This window comes from Monodelphis domestica, chromosome 6, assembly GCF_027887165.1.
Source record: "Monodelphis domestica isolate mMonDom1 chromosome 6, mMonDom1.pri, whole genome shotgun sequence".
Classification (NCBI taxonomy): Eukaryota; Metazoa; Chordata; class Mammalia; order Didelphimorphia; family Didelphidae; genus Monodelphis; species Monodelphis domestica.
Window position 1 is genome coordinate 239,120,930 of NC_077232.1, and position 24,077 is coordinate 239,145,006.

Below are 24,077 nucleotides of genomic sequence, written 5' to 3' on the forward strand. Positions count from 1 at the left end.
TCTGGAATTTGCTCACTTCCTGTGGATAGGGCTAGACACCAGTTCTTGCTAGGAGCTTGAACAGGGAGGAGGCCCACAGACAGCTTCCCTTCAGATCGGTCATGTGAGTCAAGGACTGATTCTTTTCTACCTTGGCCCTTTGGGCCTAATCTCCCTCTGCCTTTGTCAGAGGTCGAATAACCCCTTTCCCTTTTCTCCTTTCTCCTTCTCCCCCTCTCCCTTTCCCTACTCCCATTGTGATTAAACCACCATAAACTCCATTCTGACTTGAGTGTTTCATTTTAGGAATTTTATTTTTACCTCAAATGTTGGCCAAAAAAATCAAAATAAAACAACACAGAATTTTTTGGGGGAGGGGTAGTGTAAGAGGATGAATTTATATAAATTATGATTAATATAATTTTGTTTAATTTTAATGGTTCTGTAGTAAACTATACCTTCAACCATTAAGTGTGATATAGTCAGAATATTAGATTTAGTTTCAGAAGGCTGGCATATAATTTTCAATTCCTTTCATTAAAATCACATGACTAGGTAAAGAATAGATACCTTCCTCAACTAATTTGCATATGACACAAAACCGAAAGCTAGAATATAGGTAGGACTCAAAAAACATTTGGGGGGTTAGAATGTTGGTCTGAACTAAAAAAGATGTAATTTAAGAAGGATAAATATAAAATGATTATACATGGTTTAAATATAAATCAGCTTTACAAATACAAAATGGAGGAGGTGCTGCTAGGAGGTAGTTTATCTGAACAACAACACAAAAAAGATGTAGCAGGTTTTGTAGGTTACAGGCTCACTATGAATCATTGATGTCATATGGAAGCCAAAAAAGTTAATGCAATTTTAGGTTACATTAAGGGAGCCATAATAGCCAGTACTTAGTCCCTTTAGACTACATTTGGAGAACAGTGATTTGTAATCTAGTTTAAAAGTGATGGCTATCTAAAAAATAGGTAATTATGTTGTAATAATAATAATAATAATAATAACTAGCATGTTATAGTGCTTTAGATTCCATCAAGTATTTTACACGTTTATTTTAATTGATCCTCAGAAAATGCCTGAGAGGAATTGAGGCACAGATAGAGTAAATGATCTGCCCGTGATGACATAACTAGTGTGGCAGAATTTTAACCCAAGTCCTACTCATTCCAAGTCCAGTACTTTTTCTAGTGATCACTCTGTACCACTGAGAAGCCTAGGCAATTGATACTGATCTCAAAGACCAGCTTCCTTCAGGATAGCAAGATTTAAAGGGGAGTTGGTGGATTAGGTAACCTCTAGAGGAAAGAAAAGATGGAAATAAAAGCCTCATTTCTCTCTTTTTAGGGTCACTGGATGGAGATGAGTCTGGTTAGCTTAAAAAAAAAAAGAACCACCCAGAAGAAAATATAGTTCTCCTTGAGTATCTGAAAAGCTATTTTTCAATACGGTGATTGTACATGCTCTACTTGTCCCAAGAAGGCAAAAAAGGAATGAGAAAGAGACTTAAGTCTGAAAATATTCCCAACAATTACAGTTAGAGTAAAGTGAGATAAGCTGACTAAAGAGACAGAGTTTCTTCTCATTTGAAGTCTTTTTTAAAAAAGTGTTCTTGGAGGCAGCTGGGTAGCTCAGTGCATTGAGAGGCAGGCCTAGAGACAGGAGGTCCTGGGTTCAAAACTGGCCTCAAATACTTCCCAGCTGTGTGACCTTGGGCAAGTCACTTGACTTTCATTGCCTATCTATCTCTTCTGCCTTAGAACCAATATACAGTATTGATTCCAAGACAGAAGGTAAGGGGCCAAAACCAAAAAAAAATCTTATGAAAAAAAAAAAGCTACCCAACACTGTAGAAAGAACCATTAGCTTTTGAATACAGAGCAAAGTATAAAATTTCACTTTATCTTCTTTATTAGTTTTTTTCTTATATAAGAGATATATCTTCTTTCACAACACGATGCACATGATGCATATGGAAACGTGCCTTTCATGACAGCATATGTATTATCTATATCATATGACTACTGTATAATGAAAAAGAAGAAAGGGAGAGAATAGAGATCACAAAATGTCAGATAATTATTATTAAAAATTATATGGAATGTAAGCATTAAAAGAAATTTTGGAAGGAAAAGAGCTGGTCACAAGGCACTAATCCTGGTGTGGTAGAACCAGTTTGAACTGACTCTAGTGCTGATAATTAAATTTTCAGTGTGTGCATTTACACCTCAGAAATGGTGAAGACTACAAATCAAAGCTTGGTTATTTATAATTTGTTGATTCTCTAGAGTAAAAATGATATTTAAGAAAAATAAATAAAGTCTTCCCAAAGAGAGATGCTTCTTCTCCAGAGCAGCATCATAGAAGGAATTCTTTACTTATGGGTTGAGCAATATAACATTGGAGAGATGTTGCAACTTAGATTCTGTGAAATTCTTTCATTTTTCTAATCTTTATTTCAGTTATCTGTAAAATGGTGATTAAAACATATGTACAGTCAATAATAAGGATATGAAGAACTATATCCTCTGTAAAATATAAACTATATGTATGACCTATTATTATTTACTCTTCTCTGCATCCATAAAGACAGAATATTTATTTCTGACATATGTAAATATTTCTAGGGAGTAGAGAAATAGATGAAATTTTGTAGCTGTTCTAAACATAACATACATGAAAAAGTATAAAAAAATAATGCAATGCCCAAATGCAACTCTAGGGAGAAAAGGATGTAGTTAGAGGGCAATTAAATAAAATTCAAGATAAAATCTTCATTGGAAAAAAAAGTTGGCATTTCCATTTTTGAATCTTTATGATACCCCATTGAGTTCTTGGTTCCTATTTCTTCACATTACCTAGTTAAAAATCTGAAAATATGATTTTGTGGTTGGCAAAAAAAAAAAGGAATCTGACAAAATAACTGAAAATTGGACAAAATGTGTGCTTTTGTATTTCTACAGATACTCTCCAATTGCCATTGTCAACAAGAACAGATCAATTATAGTACATCAAAGAGAAAGGCAAACACTAAAATTAATAGAAACAGTAAAAGGTTTTATGTTGCATATTAATCTTAGTATACATGACATTCCTTTCCTTTTTTGGAATAACATCTGGTTTGCAAGTCTTTTTGTTCTATTTCTAGTTTCCTGCAAATATATTCAAACCTGTGCTAAATAAAGCTTTTTTCAAGTGGACATTCACATGTTTTATGGGAGTGAGAATTACTGAATCATGTTTCTGTTAGATCTTCCTAACATCTTCAAATTACCTGTTATTAATTTATCTGTCTAGACTGGGTAACCCTCAGTAGATTGTAAGCTGGTAGTAGACAGTGAAGGTCTTGTCACAGTGCAAAGTCATTTTCATTATACATATTTATTAATATGTGTTGAATTAAATTATAAAGGAATGGCGACAGTGATGCATTTGTCAATTTGGGGGGGAAATGGTTTACCACAGTATATTTTTTAAACTTCAAGTCAGTTCAATTGATTCTTTAATGCAGTATGGAGATTTGAACTTGATCAAACAAATTTACTGAGACTTTTTTTTCAGTTAACTCTCTAATTTTAACTGCATTGATTTCATTTTAGCAAAAGCTTTTTTTAACTTTATGATTTCTAAATTGACCCTTTTATCTTCTATAATCCTCTTTATCCCTTCTCTGCTCATGAATTCTTCTACAGAGAAAATTCTTAACTAAATAGGTGACATAAGAGATCCCAAAACCAAAAGAGACAGTGTTTATTACATTAAATGTGAAAGTTTTTGCATGAACAAAGTCAATTGCAGCTAAGAAAAGTCTCGATTAGAATAATATTTGCACTAAAGAACTCTGAAAAAAGTGGAAAAGTATTCATGGATGCATGAATGAATACAGCATTTTATAATTACTTCCTATTTGCAAAGGATTGTAACAAGCCTTGCAGATGCACAAAGAAAAGAAAGATAGTTCTACTCTCAGGGAGTGTGGGGAAAGATTGTACAAGGAAGATTTCAGCTACAAACTGGATATAAAGTTTCCCTGGTCCTTGGAGCACAATGGCAAAGCACATGTCAATGATAATGCTTATTCTCTAATGTCATTTTCACTAATGAAATAATATCAGTTTCTGAAATTGAGCCATTTGACAGCACCAAGGTTTTTAGTGACAGGTACTTTCTTGTCTCAGTCTTCAGTGACTGTGGTTTCACCATCTGCAGAAGCACTGCTGGATTGTGTCTCCATACTTTTTTTTTCTTTTTTCCCCAGAATGCTTTGAGGAAAGATGGTGGAGGTACTTTGACTTGCTTGTTGCTTGCTCCCGCCAGTCTCCGTTAGAGTGCCTTGCTCTGACTGTCCCGAATGTGGCGGTAATTTGTCATCGTACAGAGCTGACTGGCCCCTTCTCCATAGGAATTATTTCACTAGATGTTGCTTTTAAGAGATGGGCTAGAAGGACTTGTGGTCTAGGGTCTATGGTATGTCTTTTGTTTGCACATAGGTGTTTTTATATTGTCTCCTCCATTAGATGTGCGCTACTTAAGGGCAGGGATTCTTTTCCCTTTGCAATCCAAGAACTTAACACAGGTACTAATATATGTTCATTGACTGTCTAAGGATCCTGTCAATCTGTTATTGAAGATACATGGAGAATTAACACAAATCTATAAGACTAAGTGCTAATTCCTCCATATCCACTCACTGGCCAAGTTCTATTATTTTTAACTTCACAACATCCTCCATATGTCTGGAGTGAAGAAGAAAGCTCATATTTGGCCCCAAAAACTTACAAATTTAAGCAAATCACTTAATTCTGATTTGTCCCAATTTTCTCATCTATAAAATGGGGATAATAATAGCACCTACCTTCCAGCATTGTTGTGAGGATCAAATGAGATGATAATTGTAACATGTTTAACATGGTCCCTGACACATAGTAAGTGCTATATAAAGGTTAGTTATTATTTATTTATTATCATCATCATCATTATTTTTTAAAATATATTTTATTTGATCATTTCCAAGCATTATTCGTTAAAGACATAGATCATTTTCTTTTCCTCCCCCCCACCCCCCACCCCCCATAGCCGACGCGTAAGTCCATTGGGCATTAGATGTTTTCTTGATTTGAACCCATTGCTTTGTTGATAGTATTTGCATTAGAGTGTTCATTTAGAGTCTCTCCTCTGTCATGTCCCCTCAACCTCTGTATTCAGGCAGTTGCTTTTCCTTGGTGTTTCCACTCCCATAGTTTATCCTTTGCTTATGAATGGTGTTTTTTTCTCCTGGATCCCTGCAAATTGTTCAGGGACATTACACCACCATTTATGGAGAAGTCCATTACATTCGATTATACCACAGTGTATTAGTCTCTGTGTACAATGTTCTCCTGGTTCTGCTCCTCTCGCTCTGCATCACTTCCTGGAGGTTGTTCCAGTCTCCATGGAACTCCTCCCTTTATTATTCCTTTGAGCACAATAGTATTCCATCACCAACATATACTACAGTTTGTTCAGCCATTCCCCAATTGATGGGCATCCCCTCGTTTTCCAGTTTTTGGCCACCACAAAGAGCGCAGCTACATCATCATTATTATTATACCCCCTTTCTCTATTCTAACACTGAAAGCACCTAGGTATATGCTTTCATCACCTCTCATCCTTTGCAATAGCCTCCTGATTGGTCTTCCTGCCACAATTTTTTCTCATCCTCCACTCAACTGTCAAGTTGATCTTCTTTAAAGTTAAATTCTGATCATATCACAAACCCTATTCAATAAATTTCAGTGGTTCTCTATTGTCTCCAGATTTAGATAAAAATCCTTTAACTGACTGACCAAGATTCTCATGTGGCTTTTAAAATCATATATAATCTTCCACCTCCCTAACTTTCCACAGCTTGCTGTCCTCTGGCATTTAATGACCTTCTTGCTATTCCTCATATATAATTATACCATCCCCTAATTCCCAGGATATTCACTGGTTGTTAGCTATGTCTGGAATGTTCTCCCTCCTCATCTTCACCTCATGGGCTTCCCCAGTTAGATAAGACTTTACCTTCTGCAAGAAGCCTTTCCCTATTCTTTAAAAATGGATAAATTAACTAAATTGTTTATTTTTTTACATTTAAAAAATACCCATTTAACTCCCTCCCTCTTTACCCTACCACCATTAAAGAAGGCATCATTTAACAAAAAGATATTTGTGTTTCTATAACTATGTCTATCTTGTACACATTCTTGGTTCTGTTTGTTCCACTATAATTTCATGTAAACCTTTCCATGCTTTTTCCAACATTAACCTGTTTATCATTTCTTATAGTACAGTAGTATTTAATCACCAATATTCTACAACTTGTTTAGCCATTCCTCAATGAATGGGCATCCTTTCAGTTTTCAGTTCTTCACCATCACAAAGAGAAGTTGCTATAAATATTTTAGAATACATAGTTCTTTTTTGATTTTCCTTGATTACCTTAGGAAAGGAATCTAATAGTGGTATTGCTGTTTCAATACTTCTTAATGCAAGGGTTTCCCCTCTAATACTACTCTTACCTTTTTCTGTATTTATCTTGTTTTTACATAGTCATTTACAAAATGCTCTCTCCCACTGTATAATTGTGATATCTTTGAGAGCACAGAATATTCTGTTCCTTTTTTTTTTTGTATCCCAAATGATTAGCACAATGCCTATTATAAAGGAAGCCCTTAAAAATATGAAACTAACCTGAAAGTCTAGACATGTGATCTCAAGATATAAAAAAAGTTTTCAAAAATGAAATTATTGAAAATAGTGGTAACCATATGAAAGATTGTCCATGTAGTTTTCCTCATGCTTTTCCTTGATCTCTATTTTATATTTATAGTTTGAGCCCCCTGGGGAATGACTATTCTATATTCAAGTTATATGGGTGTATACTACTAAAACTACAGCTTTTATGTATCCACTAGTAAGTTCATCTTAAATAGTCAGGCAGTTGACATTATTAGTTGAATGCAAGGTATTTACTCTAATCATGTAGCATGAATAGTAATAACAAAATATGTTCTCCATAAATCTGACACATTGTCCTACAATTATATATCATGTCAATGAGAAAAGGAGTCACAAATAGAATGTACTAGAATAAAATCACAACCATAGCAAATTCACATAACAGGCAACTCACACCCTATAACTGTTCAATGTTATCCTCATTTTTCTCTCCTGGATTCTGACTTATTACTGGGCACGAGGCTATGCTGGGATCTATGACCCTACTCTTCCATCTGGCTCATTTCACTGCTGCCAGACTTAACTCCTTCTTAATTGACTCTGCGGGCAGAGATATCTCTAATGCAAGAGTTCTAAACAAGATTCCATTGCTAATGAGGTGAGGCCTTTGAAGAAAAAATATTTCCCTCCCTCTTACTGCATTGTGGAAGAGGTTAAAAGATGGATAGTTCATTTTTCTTTCCTTGAATGGCTTTCTTATCAACAGATAAGAAAAAACTTTTTAGAGACTAATTGCAGAGCTGATTGGCTCACCATTTAAAAATCAGCTGGATGGTACTTTTCTTGTAGTCAGTCCATGGCCAGCTGTCCCATACTCCCATAAATTTGGTAGAAATAATGTTCTCACCTCCTAAAAATCAACAAAATATAATCATTTCTGTATATATATCTGAATGGGCTACTTCCAATTGTATACCCTTTATAATCTGCAGATTGGACACTTTGGATATTAACCACTCAAAATCTCACCCACTTTATATGGTACAAAGTGAGCCTCTCAAAATTTTAAAAGTGCTTAAATTTTGTGTCAATGAAATTAAGCTAATCTAAATATTTTTTGATCAAGCCTTTGATCAACTCCATTCTATTACTAAAAATCATTAGTAATGAGAAATATACAAATTGAAACAGGCCTGATTTTTTCCTCACACCAAAAATAGATGAAAATGCCAAGTCAGAAATAGTGAACATTGGTACAAAGGTTCAGGGAGATAAATTGATCTAACCATCCTGGATAATAATTTATGTGGAAAAAAGGTGCTTAAAATATTCATGTCACCTTACTTATTGATCCCACTGATAAGTATTTGTATTTATACACATATATGTATATCAAGAGAGAGAGAGAGAAAGAGTGAGAGAGAGATCTATACCATTGACATTGAAATAGAAAAAGTAAAAGATGGTCCACTGTGAAGGATAGACTGCTAAAAATTAATTTAGAATGGGCATGGAAAAATTGTCCTCTTTGGAAAATTATAATTTTGGAAAAATATATTCCTCTTTGCAGATGACATTGTGTCAACTGATTCTTTCAAATCTTTAAACTATGTAATGTTTCCCAAAAGGTGTTCATAACCAATCAAAAGGTATCTGCCTAAAATCAAATGGGTGATGTGAATGCTGTCCTGATTTTGTGTATTATGCCATGAAATTGAATTGGAAACCTACTGGGCTAGTACATCAGTACCTTTTTTGTGGACAGATGGTAAAATGAGATAGGTCTAGATTTTAATGGGGTGGAGAAAAAGAGAGGCATAGATAGACAGAAGCAGAGGGACAAAGAGAGAGTGACAGAGTGACCAAGAGAGAGGCAGAGAGACAAGACAGACAGACATCAAGAAAGACAAAGAGACAGAGACAGAAAGGACAAAGAGAAGCAGAGACTGAGTCAAAGAAACAAGAGATTAGAGAAAAATAGAAAGAGATAGAGAATAACAGACAAATCAAGTTGGATTACATTTCGGAATCTACACAATGCCTTCAATCATCTCAAATATTTTGCTACCATAAAAGTCTATATTAAAATAAAGCAAAACAAAGCTAAACAAAACAACATTCTCTCAGTGATGTTATGATTCTGGGAATCATGGACACAATAAACACAGAAGCAACACCAGATTCCCAAAGAGTAAGAAAAAATCCAAATGAAAATAGAAGACTAGTTCAGTTTTTCACAAAGGAACATTTGCCTAAAAGAATTAGCCTCAGATACTAGGTAAAGATGTTTATGTTCATAAAAGAAATGGGCTGGACATTTAAAGAGAATCACAGATAACAGATGGAAACTTTGTATTGATATTTGTGAAATATTAAAAGACCTGGAGAAAAATGTCCGGTTAATTGTATGATCCTGAATAGAAAATAAATACCTAGGGGTAGTAGGGATTTCATATGTTATCTAATTCAAACTTTTCATTTTACAATTGGGGAAACCGAGACTCAGGGAAGTCAAATGACTTGTATAAGGATAAGAGATTGGAGTTAAATCCAGATCATTTCTGGTTAAAGGGAACAGGAATCCCTTGGGTATGAGAGTACTATAGCCATTTGTAATTCTGCCATATTTAAGTATGTGTTATTGTTTATTGTAGTTGTCATTCATTCACTTCAACCATGTCCACCTCTTTGTGACCCCATTTGAGGTTTTCTTGGCAAAAACACTGGAGTCGTTTACCATGTCTTTCTACCGCTTATTTGACATATGAAGAAACCGAGGCAAACAGGGCCAAGTAACTTGCCCAGGGTCATATATTTGAGGCCATATTTGAACTCAGGAAGGTGTCTTCTTGACTCCAGACCTACTTCTCTATCCACTATGCCACCTAGCTGTTCTATATAAGTAAGATAGAGAGCTTATAAGAATAAATCAATCACATCAAAAAGCAGATGTTATCAGTACTTGTAATAGTAACTTGTTGTTTTTTTTTCATTGCTTCCAATTTTCTTCCAGATGACTGGGGAGGCTGCTTGATTTTTCCCTAAATGTTCATCTATATGATTATCTCCATCATGGAATAGACAAAGGAAAAGATAGGGTATGAAAGCTACAGGGGGAAAATATATAGCACTGCAGTTATTTTTGCTGGGCCAAAAGCATAAATTATAAACAGCTTTTTAGATAGACAGGTGAAGGAGGGCTGTTGCTGGAATACCTAGAAATGAGTGCCAAATGATGATACATTAGTGCTGAAATAGGAAAAAAGCATACTAAAATAAGTCCCAAGGCTTATGGTTAATCACGCTAGCCAAGTACTTTAAAGTTTGTACATATCACATTTTGTTTGTGGGTGATGAGGTTTTGTGAGGTTTTTTGAATCAAAATGTTAATGCTAATTTTTCTATAAAAATTAAAGTGGGGGAAAATATTTCACATTTTCTTACAGTAGAGTGCCTTCAGGAAACTATTAGTTCCAGCTTCTACTTTCACCCAAGCAGCAGATGGGTTTGTGTGTGATAAGTCTATATTAATTTTTCCATATGTTGATAGTTGAAAATCCTTTTTTTTTTCTTAGTAGGAGGCTGAAATGTGAAGGGAATACATAAAATCCCAGATGAGGGGAATTAAGTATCTTCATCTCCCAGCCATGGAAGATCTGCTATTATTCCCAGGAATACTAGATTATCTTTTCAAAGGCATGTATATGAATCTCTTAGCCATCAGATTTAGATTAAAAACTGAAGGTGCTATCTCAGTATATTAATTTTTGGATTAATTTTTATATTAGGCTTTTCAGCACAGATGAAAAGCCTCAGGAGAACTTCATGTTCCATTATAACATCACAATGAGGAGCTGCTAATTGAATGATCAGGAGGGGTAACTTGACTCAATGCTCTGACATCCAATGGGGAAACATTTCCTTTAGTAGTCAACTTTTTTTTTTTTAACCGTGAACTATCCTGGGGATTGAGGAAGAATCTTAGTATAATTCATGTTCTACTGAAAATGACTGTAAACCTCTTTTCAAAATATTGTGAAACATGTAATAAAGGGATATGAAGAACGATTTTATCTTTCGAAGGACTAATTACATGTCTTTTTCGATGTATATTTTAAGACTCCTATGTTTAGAGGAAAATGTTGGAAGCTGATTTGGAACATCTGAGCCCATGGATCAGTTTACACCTTGAAAGGTAGAGACCTCAATTTGAACCCTTGGGAATGGAATGATGTATATTTATCTGGATAAAGAGCTTTTACTCAGCGATTTCTATATAAATCAGAGTAGTCTTGAATAGAGGTAGGCAGGGTTGGTCAACAGGACTGGAAACTTGGAGCCTAGGTCATGGAGGATGGGACAAAGAGTATGACTGAGAGGGAGTTGGAACCTGTGGCAGGGTGCACACAAAAAGGCACCCCGGACTTGGAACAGCTGTTGCTAACTTATAGGTTACAGACACTTGGAGAGCCAGGAATAATTGTAATAAGGTCATGAATCCATAAGAAACCATATAAATTTCTGCATTCTGTGCTTTGAAATCTTACCACCAACACATATTCCACATAGACTTTTGTCTTAGTCAATGAGACATATAATTTCTGAAAGGTATGAATCAGCCAATGGCTTACCATAATAAGCATTCTTTCTGAAGGCTGAGTAATATGTCTCACACATATACATATTATTATTTTTCAAGCATATATATTTGCAGATCTAATGAATAAAAACATTTTAAAAGCATTAACAAATTCCTATATGGCTTTTTCTATTTATATATTTTCATGATAAATGGATACTAAAGGTGGCCCAATCACAGTCATGGGGTGTTTTGTGAAATTTGCATTTTTGAAAAGAAAGATACATGATAGAATAATAATAACATAATTCTAAGTGTATATGATACTTTTCTACCCAAGGGATGTCTGCTCCATTTAACCAGCATAGCAGCACTTCCAAGAACATTGATCCTGATTACAGCCCATTCCAACCATTTTCCCAGGAAGCAATTTCTGCAATTGTAATGGATAAATAGCATCCTCACCAACTGCCAACAAATTTCAGTTTACAAGGTAAGCAAACTAGTTTAGATATAGGAGTAAAACACTCTGAAGGAGAAATGGGAGGCAGCATGTGCCAGCTAATTCAAAGCAGTATCATCACATTTTAAAAAAAGGAATTAGCATCTATTAAACATCTATTATATATGAGGCACTTTGCTGTTTGTTGAAAATATTGTTTTATTTGGCCCTCAAAATAACCCTGTAGATACTATTATTATCTCCATTTTATATCTGGGGAAACTGAGGCAGACAGAAGTTAAGTGACATGTCGAGGGTGAAACAGCTAGTTAATGTCTGAGGCTGAATTTGAACTCCAGGCTCATTATCCACTGTGCCACCTACTTGCTTCCTTGACCACCATCTTCCCTCAGATAACAATGGAGATAGCACAAGATCCTGAATCCAAAAACCTTGGGAATTATAGTTCCCCATATTACTATCCCTACTTTCAGCCTTTCTCTGACTCTCTTTCTCTCTCTATCTCTTTAAAATATGAACTATTTTAGGGTTTAAGGAATAATCTCAGTGTAATTCATGTTCTAATAAAAATGACTATAAAACACTTCAAAATATTGTGAAATATGTGTTAAAAGGGTATGAAGATTCCCTTTGTTCTGGGAACTAATTATATGTGGTTTTCAATGTATATTGAAGGACCATTTTTCTTCATATTACTAACACCAACTTCTGCCATGTAATCTATAAAATCGAATACTTTTACCTACCACCAATTGGCATGACAACTCAGGAGCCCCAGAAGTAGCAATATCTCTTACCCTCAGACCATTATTTCTGTTTCCATCTGAGCCCTGCTAGCCATCACCTGATTAGAAATGTGACCTTAGCACTGAAGCCTCTGCTTCCTTATCTGCCATATCTACCAAAGACCTAGAAAAGAAAATTCCCAATTCCAAATTCCTTGGCACTCTTGAATGGTTCAAGAACAGAAATGGATAAAACGTTATTGGTAGAAATGACATTAAAGTAGCGCTATTTCCATCTGCTTTGCTGTCACACTAAAAACTGAGGAATTGTTCCATCTGACTTTCAGCTGATTTCTCTCATATGTGTCATCCCTCCCATTAGAATTAGTGAGTTCCTTACTTTTCTATTTATATTCTTGGAACTAAGTGCACTGCTTTATACATAGTAATCATTTGATGAATAATTTTTCATTGATTTATTGATTTATTTAGTTTTCTCACAATATCCAGCCGATTCTTCTTGTGTCCACTCCTAGTTGCAATCAGTCAATACTTATTATTGCTTACTGTCCTCAAATCCCATACTAATTATGGGGAGAAAACCAAATAGTTTTCTCGATCCCATACCTTTCCTTCCTCATGATAAGAGTACTCCAACACATTTAAAGATACTTTACCATATAGTACTATTAATAAAAAAGCCTGTAATATAAGAGTGTAAAAATGGAGATTTGAACCTCAGACTTCAATCCCCACAAGTCCTTGCTCTAGTTCCCAGGATGCCCTCTAGTCTCGCCTGAGTTCCCACCTGCATGGGATCAAAATTTCTATTTAAACTGGCTGTAAAGCCTACTGGGTCTCTCTTCCTATTTCTGCTTCGGAGCATATGCGGCTCTCTACCTACAACGGCTCCACTGTGGACCCCCTGGTCTTTCTCTCACTCACCTGGCCCAGCTGATTCCCACATCTTTGGCCTCCGACCCAGACGGTTCATCACCCAGGCTGCTGGTAGAAGACCCAATTTCTTCAGGATCAAAAACCAGCTGGTAAAAAATGGGAATAATTTTCCCTTAGGTTACGATTAGCCTCCATGTGAACTGGGCAGGGGATCGCAGGAGGGGAGAAATAAACAGAAAGAAGGAAGAGACTTTTCCAAACAGGAATTTACAAGCAATGGGCTATTTAAAAGGCTATATTTTAACTATATTGGTTCTTTCATTTATTTCACCTGCATGCCAGGGGAAAAATTCAGCTTCCTGCAACTCTTTAGCCGACTTTGACATTCCTAAAATCCACTCTTACTATGGGGAGGAAACTCAGTGGCTCAATGAATTCAGACGGGAAGTCTTTGGTTGAAATCTGGCCTGATACACTTCCTGGTGGTGTGGCTTTGGACAGGTCATTTAAACCCCATTGCCTAACTATTACCAATCTGCCTTCTGACAATAGGCATCTAAATGGATAAAAAAACCCAAAAAAACAAGGAACTTTAAAGAGACTGGAGTTTATATTTTTAAGGCATTTCAGACTCCGTGTTTTATAAAAATCTTTGTATTCTATTGCATTTTACTGATTGCTTTCTTTAAGATTTAACTTTGTGATTTTAAGTTCATTTTTACTGCATTCAATATTATTCTGTTATACTGTTCATTTTAATGTACTGAGTTTTAACTACTGGTATATTCTGTTGCTTTTCCCCTATAACCATACTGAATGAACAAACATTGAGTAAGTCCATATTAAAAACAAAACAAAAAGCTTTTCTATTTTTGACTTTGTAAATTGTCACATAGAGGATAGATGGACTCCATCAGAAAATTGCTACAATTGTATAACAACCTTTGGAAACTTTAATGTGCTAAATATCTCAATTGATTTTAAGGGTTCTTTAGATATGATTTTTAGAATTTTTCTTAACAATCTCTGGCCATTTTTGCCTGCCCCTAACACGAGGTGTAAGGCCCATTCTAGTAGCTGAAGTGAAATACAATTATAACCCCTAACCTTCCCGCATTTCTAAAAATGTGAATGGAAGTTGGGCAGTTAATCCCAGAGCATGTACCCCTAGAAGCCTCCCAAAAGAAAAAAGGAGCACCCCTCATTTATAACTCTTCAACTCACTACTTAACTTCTACCAGAATGATATCTAGATTTCTTGATGATGTTCTATACCCAAAATGAGTTTTACTTTGTTTAAAAATATGTTTACGAAGGTTGAAAGATTTGCTATGTTTGTAAAAATTTTGAAAAATATCTATCAGTTCATAGGTTTTTTAAAATGCCATACAGCAACTCGTGTAAAAATGATAGTGTGATTGTTTGCTATTGTAATTAATTGGGCTATTGAGAATTTTGGGGATATTGATAACTACATATTTGTACTACTGTTCTTTAAAAATGAAAAATGTTACCTTTCTCAATTCATTTGCTTATACTCACAGTGGATCATGGCCAGATATTAAGGAAAAATGGATCTCATTTTTGATGAGAAAACCTTGTATTCTATATTTTCTTAGCTGACACATTGTATCAATGATTATAAGCTATATTTTTGAATTTTAAAACTATTATATTTTTCTTGCATGTGCAATATACTATTTCAGGTTTTTTTGTATTTTTTTCTTACCTTTTTATATTTGAAGCACATGTCACCAGCATTAAAAATCTTCTTTAGCTTTTTTGATTTTGCAGTACTATAAGTTTAAAATACATTTGTCAATGCATGCCCCAAAAGCTTGAGACTATAAAAATAATGCCACTAATTGTTTAAAAGAATTATAGGACTTTCCTTAATGATTCTGTCTGATTCCAGGACAAGATATACACAAAAGAGCCATTGCATAGGGCCAAAGATAAACCAATCCAGGATGGATTGATGTGCTTCTAAGCCAATACAAAGGTCTGGAACCTAGTGTGAAGACTCAGGGTTGCTATGTTTAACATTTGTTAAGACATAGGCCTTCCTTGTGTCCACACTCACTCTGTAAATACAAATGAGTATCCCCAAACTTGGCTCCTACTTGGCTCCTATAATCTGGTCCCTTTTCTGTCTTTCACAGTGTGGAAAACTTTCTGTAGTCCTGGCTACTGACTGGGTAAATGCATCATTGCTTAGATCATTTTAATTGGGTCCTGATTCAAGGACCTGTTATAGATTTATTTTTCCTTTACTTGGAATTTTTACACATAAAACATTGATAGAAATTTTTTTATTTGGATTTTCTGATGTCTTTTTAATTTCTCTTACCAATTGATTCATACACCTTATAACTCAGCCATGCATCCCCAAATGATCCTGTATTTTTCAATCACCCTTTTAAAGGGGAAATGTAAAAATATTATTATTTTAAATTGCAAAGTTTAAATTCCTTTTAAGAAGAATTTTAGGTAAAGAAAGATACTACCTCTCTGAATCCAGAATCTGAACTGTTTGAAGAAGACACCATAAAGATGACTCCAGACCACAAGCTGCACAAGAAGATCAAAATGAACTTTGGGTATGGTTAATTGAACATTTATTTATTTGTATCTATACTTTCATGCCAAAGGGGACTGCCCCCTAAACTGGCTTTTTGTCAATGCATCTAGCAATTATTGGTTTTGTTCTTTTTTCCCTCTTATCCTCAAATTGTTGTAATGTTTAAGTTGAATATGTTTTCATGATCCTTTTGGGGGAAACTTCTTTCCCCAATAACGATCAATTGGGGTGATGTAAAAATGGAGATTTGAACCTTGGACTTCAATCCCTACAAGTTCTTGCTCTAGTTCCCAGGATGCCCTCTAGTCTCACCTGAGTTCCCACCTGCGTGGGAACAAAATTTCTATTTAAACTGGCTGTAAAGCCTACTGGGTCTCTCGTCCTACTTCTGCTTTGGAGTACACGTGGCTCTCTACCTAGCAGGCAATATGTGAGTGATTGTGAATGGGTTCTCTGGGCCTAGACACGTGCTTTCTTATTTTGTATTTTCTTTAATTCTTAATCTTTAATAAACCTCATAAAATATAATTCTTTTAGCAGAGAAACTAATTTTAACTGCTACAGTTGGAAGGAGGCAGATATAGTAATTGGATTAAAAAGTTCAAAAGTCAACAGTGCTCAATGGTTAGAGAGTCAAGATGGGAGCCCTTGGTTCAAATCTGGCCTTATTGTGACAGATATTCCATTAGGTCTCTCTATCTTGAGAAGACTAGAAGAGAGGGTTGGCCAAGACTTTTATCCTGAACAGTGACTTATCTTTTCCTCTCCTGGTGAAAGGACATCCTTCCCCCAACCAATTCCCAACTGAAGGAACAACTGAAGAAGACATTGAGCCTCTGTCAAACTTACCTCACAGCTCCTGGTGCCCTGTGTCTGAACTGTGGCCAGTAGGCCAAGATCAGGGCCAGCCAAACCTGACTCTCTTTCAGGGGGGCCCAAAGCTGCCAAGGCTTGAATTCCCCAACTCAAGAAGGGATGAAAAAGGGGTAGTTAGAGTGGGGACACCTCCCCCCTGTCCTTACCAATTCCTTTCCTGATAGCCATTTTCTTTGTGTTACCCCAGCTGACTTAGTTTATAATAAAATGTTGTCTTTTTCCCAAAGTGATTCAAGTGTGAGTGGGCCAGTTTAAGGGGGGGACAGTAATCTCCCATCTCCCTGAGAAGAAACCTTTAGACTCTAGTAGTGGAGAAGATCAAGAGCCAGTTTAGGGAAGCAGCCAAAGCTGAGGAGGTAAGACTGAAGGGGGAAAACTACACACTTCAAATACTAGCTGCCTTTCCTGGACCCAGCTTTGAGGGGGAAGGTATCCATTCCTCCTCTATCCTTTTTACCAGGAACTAATTTCTCTATTATATTAGACACTTCCTAGCTGTGTGACCCCTTACAAGTCACTTAATCCCCATTGCCTCGACCTTACTACTCTTCTGCCTTTGAACAGAATTGATTTTAAGGCAGAAGGTAAGGTTATTTATTTGTTTGTTTGTATTTTTTGTTTAAGTCTATGGCGGAGGAGTCATAATATTATAAAAAATGGTTAGAAACCTCAACTCTAGAACAATTTTTCTATTTAAATAAATTCTGCATGTGTGAGATATATACAACAGTCATTGAATATAGGAATTTCCAGGGATATGGCCTTTGGAGAAACTTTTGTGTATCACTCACTACCCTCACCTTTCCCTTGGATGATGGTATCAGAAAGTTAACTAAAGAGAAGCAGAAGTAAGAAATCACACAAGCAGCTCTCTCCCTAAGGCCTATTCTTGGGGAAAATATTTAATCTTGATATCTAGCCACCCCAGTGGCAAGATGGATGAAGACTAAGAGTAAGTTATACAGAGCTAGAATCATTTAAAAGAAACAAGTTACTTAAAATCATTTTGAGTGTGAAAATATCCATTCGCTCTTCCAAATTTATTTTTATTCATAAATTCTTTTTATTCAACTTCTACCTGTTTTATTTTTCCATATACCACAAAAGCTCCTTTTTATTCCTAATATTAACCATTAAATTTCTAAGCCTAAATTACTGTGAATAATTTAAACTAAAGATTTAAAAATTGCTAAAATCTAAAGAACTTATTTTACCAATAGTCACATCTTCATTTTATTTCCATTTCCTTTTTGAAACCCAAAAATCAGGAAGTCATTGGATGGTATATGTATTATAATCTAGTACCAATAAAATATTTAGTGCTAATGTTCAAGTATTTCAACATGAGGTTCTGCATTACTACTTGATGATGTAATAATAGTTTCATAGAACAGCTAACTATTGTGCTTTCAAATTAAAAAAGTCTATTTTTCTGCTCTGAAAAGGAAGAGAGCCTTTCTATTTCTTTTATTTGAAGATCAGAGAACCCTAAGCCAATTAAAATAGAATAAATAAGCCACTGCTCTGTACTTATCACAAGAATTCTTGGAGCATCAATTCAAGGAAATTTTAGATTAGACATGAAATGCAATCTAATATTTTTTCAATATGAGTCTTTCAACTGATTTATGTAATGGTTTTGTAAAGCAGAATGGAACTTTAAAGAAAACTTTTTTTTTATTTTAAAATCATTGCCTGGTGTTTTCCATACTTTCCTGCTACTGATACAGAACCTTAATGTTTGTTGAGCACTTAATATATGTTATCTCATTTTTTTTCCACCAACTGAAATATATATTTTTTTCTATTTCTCTATGAAGGATAACAAATACCTTAGGACTCTGAGCTCTATACAAATTACTCCCTGGGTTCTTAGTCAGAAAATTATGGAAGAAGAATGTACAGAATTGAGAGAATCCAGGTACATACTTTGAGGAAATTTTCCATAAAAGAAAGTACATCAGGGAATGAAAAGAGTAGGAAGAGCTATAATCTTTTTATACCTTCATGTTTAAAACTTAGAGACCAGGCATTTCCTTTTATCCCTCCCCACCCCCCACAACTTGTCAAGTTTGCCTAGAATTCTCTGGAAATTAACCCAACCCATGCTTTTCTCCAGAATAGTGTTTACTTGAGTATGTTGTCATTTTCTAAATTAGCTCATTCACACCCAGTTTAAATCCTTTTTTATACAAGTAACTGGACCATTTCCTGGCAATGTTCAAACTTTCTTTACTAGAGATCACTTTGACTTTATTTGTGAGTTCTCTTCTCTGAATAACATCCCTTCAAGCTGTTCCTGACAATAACATTTATGTACATTTCTAATTGCATCCAGTTTCCTCTACAGAACCTTTCTAACAATTTGACAACTGATCAGAGAATATAACCTTTCCTCCCTACTTGAAAGTTTCTACTTAGAATGTGAAAACCTACTTTCTTAGGAGAGTGCATTTGGTCTTGAATATGCTGCCTTTATGTTATTAAGACTTTTGTCTTGAATCTAATTGGCTGGGAATAAAATAGACAAAGGATTCAGGAACTAATGGAGGTAGTGGCACACAGGGCATGTAGAGATGAACCATAGAAATAAAACTATAAATTACTATCCATTTAATCATAATAAACAATAAAGGCAGCAACCACAAAGTTAGAGGTTGCCTTTTATTCATATTAGAAGCCCAGCTTTGTTATAATTTACAGAAAAATAAATGTTAGCACTAATTACAATGCTGCAGTTTTTACTGTTAGCAAGGCCATTGCAGAAATGAGAAATGATGGCTTTATTTTATTCTACATGATCATCAAAGCCATTTGTTCTCAATGGCATAGTATGGGTAATTCAATGATCTAGGCAGAAGAAACTCTCAACCTACTTCCTTAATGTGCCTCACTGCAGAAGTCCCTAAAGCAGTGGTTCTCAACCTCTCTAATGCTGTGACCCCGCAATACAGTTCCTCATGTTGCAGTGACCCCAAACCAAAAAATTATTTTGGTGGCTACGTCAAAACTGTAATTTTGCTACAGTTATGATTCAGAATGGAAATACCTGATATGCATTATGTATTCTCATTGCTACAAATTGAGAGGTTGAGAACCGCTGCCCTAAAGGCATAGTTTTCATTATATTGGAGGATCTTAGACTTAAAATAAATCTCTACATACTGAAACCTTGGTAACTTAAATTTAGAACAATTATGGGATTTAAGTATTAAAAGAAACTTTGGAAGGAAAAGAGCTGGTCACAAAGCACTAATCCTGGTCTGGTAGATGGCTCTTGAGTGCCGATAATTAAATTTTCAGTGTGTGCATTTACACCTCAGAAATGGTGAAGACTACAAATCAAGGCTTGGTTATTTATAATTTGTTGATTCTCTAGAGTAAAAAAAAAGTGATGCAAAAATATCAATAATTTAGATTAATCTTAAAAGTGTGCCATGTGTACATTTCCTCCCCAGAGGGCTGTTTTCTAAACATTTATCATCATACCAATAGACTCACTAGCTTTCAAAATATACCATAAAGTAGCAATTACCAAAATGGATACTAGACAAAAGTACATAAAACTAATCAAGGAGATAATATTTAAAGTTCAGAAACAGTCTTATTTTTATAAAATAAGTGGTTGGCTAAAAGTAAATCAGAGAATGGAATCAATATTCATTAAAATTGTTGGGAAAATTTAAAAAGAGACTTGTGTTTGCATCTATATGTCATCCCCTATACTCTAAGAGAATGAATGATCTGAATTTTTTAAAAGGAATCTGATATTGTTCCAAACTGTGGAAAGAGAAACAATTTTGAAACAAAAATCAGGGGATTTGTCTAAAAAAGAAAATATTTCCCATGACAGGTACTCTCCATCAAAGAAAAAGAAACATTTTGGGGGCAAATATTTACTAGAAATATTTATGATGGAGGTTTGACATTTTAAAAAGAAAAAAATCAACTTGATTGTATATGTATAAGAATAATCTTAACTCCCCAATGGAAAATATGTCCAAGTTCAGAAACAGACAGTAACTTTTGTAATAGTCCTTTAAAACAATAAAGTTATTTTCATGGGTATACTTTTCCCAGTCCTAGTACTACCTATGTAAAGCTTATTCAATATTTAATTTTGTAATCCAGTAACTGAAGGAAGATATTCTCAAGCATGTTACTTTTTAAAAAAAGATTTTAAATATCAGGGTTTTTTTTTCCAAATCTGAAAGGATTCTCAGTGTTCCTTAGACTGTTGCCAAGTTCCTAAGCAAAAGCAGCTTTCTGTAAACTTCAGCCTTCTGAATTTTCAGTGTTACAAATTTCCATTTGCTTCCTTTCTGAAAAATAACAATTATGATCGCCTCATTCGCAGAACAAAACTCAGAAAAGCAAAAGGAAACCAAGATATTATATAATTTGGATGTATATTCTTGCTGAGAGTTAACTTTTTATCTCTAAAATGAGGATTATAATAAATAGCATTCAACAGAAAAAATATATTGGTCCTTTTCCCCCCCAGAAAACAGAATGAGTTCACAGGTATTTTCAATTTAAACTTTACTTATCAATTGGCAAACTTATTTTAAATAAATAATAACCATATGGAATTTAATCAGCCTATCCAAAACTCACCCTAGACCAAAAACAAATGTCTTGACTCCCAATTATTTCCTCCAATTAATTGACAATTTTAATTGGTAGAATTTGTTGTCATTAGTACTAGCTTTAAGTAGAAGTTATAAATCTGGTAAAAATTAAAATGCAGACAATAGGATTTTATAAAAATGTATTTCATTATTATTTGCTTATATGTGTATAAAACAAATATATATTTGCTTTTTTCTCATACATATAGATTTACAGCAGTGAAAGAAAAAATACTTGCTATTTTGATTCCATTTTCAGTCCCAGAAAGAGAAACTTAAATAAGAAAAACTCTGGGGGATCTTGAAACAACACTAAAACAAAATCATTTATTACTTAAAATTTAAAGAATAATTAAAATATGGAATTTTCTTCATTGATTGTATTTGTAGCATTTGTTTACCTATTTTTCCTAACTAAATCCCATTGGAACTTTTTTTTTAAATGTTCTATACTTCTAACATTGATTGGCATACAACATTCAGCTAAGTTTTTCTTTAAGTTTGCACTGCTAAACTCTCTCAGTTTCTATCAAGTTCATTTCTAACAAAGTAGAGACTAGAGAACTGAGGAGGAAGGGAGATATGGGGCATGACATTTACATTGAGAGATTCTCCTTTGATGAAGTCATGAGTCCTGTTTGTGAGGCCTTAGATATATAAATCTTTATTTAAGATCACAGTCAATACTGACCTTCTCTCATTAACACCTCTTACTCCCCCTAGTTGGACTTGAAATAACTGAACAGAAATTTAATAAAGGTGGTGTTTGGCCATAAGTATACATAAATACGCGTGCTATTCTTAATTTGCATTTAAGTTAGAATAGAAATCTTGCCAGGCAAAAATAATTAAGAAAGTATTGTAAAAGGAATATACAATGAAGAAGGCATTCCCTCTTTCTACCTCTCTTAACCTCTCTAGGGAACAGAATTATTGCAAAAAATGCCACATTTTCTGTAATTTGACAATAGATACTTAAATGAAATCCATGCAAATTTTAGAATACCCATACCAAAATACATAGGTGATGTAGGGCTTCATGAGCCTCTAGATTCTCTTTATCACTATGTAGGTTTAGATTTGAATGGGACCATATGGGACTGTAATCAATCATGATTTAAATCATTCCATCAAAATATAGCAAAGGTTTTTTTTTTTCCTTTCTACAAAGTATTTATGAAACTTCTCTAGGATTTCAAAGCCTGTGTGTCAGAAATTTTGGTATTCCAATTATGTAAAAGGCAATATTAAATTCTTGACTTTGCCAATCATCTATCCACTCAGGAAGCAGAGAATGAAAACCACGCAGTCAAAAGAAGAAAAAATGTGGTTACTGGTTGCATATTTTTGCCCATCAGTACTGCTTATGTATATGTATATATGTATTATGAGATCCAGAGATTATCTTCTCCCTTAGAGTTGCTTTTACCAAGTGCTTAGACTTTTAATGTAATAAGATTGCTTAGGGAGGGTCACAGAATCTAAAAGGCAGTCTCTGTACCTGTGGGTGACTGGATTGAATCTGACCTTTCCAAAACCTTTTATATTGTACGGAAATATTTGAAGAGAGGAATGAAGAGCTGTTCCTCTCTGCCCGACAGATGGCCTCCTATTTAGAAAACTGAGACGAGATCCAAAAGATCCCATAGTTTCTTCAAAACTTTTTTTTAATCTTAATTTCCTGGAAACATGATCCATCTGTAGCATGTATTAAGAATCTTTCTTCGTATTTCAGTGAGGAAGACATCCTCACACTATCTTATCAATATTATGTATATAAACATAAAAACATGCTCACATGTATACATGTAGGTTTGTTAAGTAGACACATGGTATATTTGCCTCTTGAAGTGTATCTATCATCTTTTTGGATATTGTATCATGTCTAAATAGTCTTTGTGAAACAGAATCTTTATCTAAAGTTTAAAAAATGTTTAGGAGTAGAATGCCAAGTTCTCCAAATTGAGAATATGAAAGATGATAAAGCATTCAAGAATTCACTAATTTATTAAATTATTATAGATTAAGTATTTATAACCCAAATATTGAAGATCTGCTCTAATAAAATGCTTCACTCTAGTTCTTTACCTGGCTAAGATAATTCCTGTATCAACACCAAATGGGAGCTTTCTTATCTTAGGCCCTGGATGTTTTGGCAGATTGCTATTATGTAATCCCTATAAAAACTAGCAGGAGGTGACTCATGTACATAAATGTCTTTTTCAATCAGGAACAGAGTGGCAGAGTGCAGGCAGACGGTGGCTCAGTGACTGAGTGTTAAGATCTTGGAGATACTAAAAAAAACTCTATTAAAAATGAAGATTTACAGAGGAACACATGCATGGAGATCTGGAATGATGCAGTGAATCAGAGGCGGATTTTAAATGCATTTTGTGCTGTTTTATTGGAGTCAACTTGTACTTAACAACTCTTGCATGCATAATGGATATTCTTGCTTGAGATAATTTTTTTAAAGTCTCAACTAGAAGGGACCTGAATGGCCATTGATTCCAATCCCTTCATGAAAAAAGGATTTCTTTTATAACAAACCAAAAAAATGGCCATTCATAATTTGCCTGACCAACTCCAATGAAGATAAATCCACTTTTCACTATAGCCCTTTCTACTTCTG

The 24,077-nt window shown here is 34.6% G+C and overlaps 1 protein-coding gene and 1 long non-coding RNA gene across 3 annotated transcripts in view; one reads left to right on the top strand and one right to left on the bottom strand.

Moving 5' to 3' along the window:
* LOC100011021 (bifunctional heparan sulfate N-deacetylase/N-sulfotransferase 3) overlaps positions 1-24,077 on the bottom strand; it is a 230,393-nt gene that overhangs the window by 157,374 nt on the left and 48,942 nt on the right. The window lies entirely within an intron of this gene.
* Positions 10,578-23,892, top strand: LOC103105612 (uncharacterized). Of its 2 annotated transcripts, none has more exons than XR_468540.3 (4): positions 10,578-10,888; positions 11,613-11,765; positions 15,840-15,957; positions 23,676-23,892. It is a non-coding gene; the product is annotated as an uncharacterized LOC103105612 (long non-coding RNA). The 2 variants fall into 2 exon arrangements; XR_468539.3 differs by having other exon boundaries at positions 10,579-10,888; positions 15,837-15,957.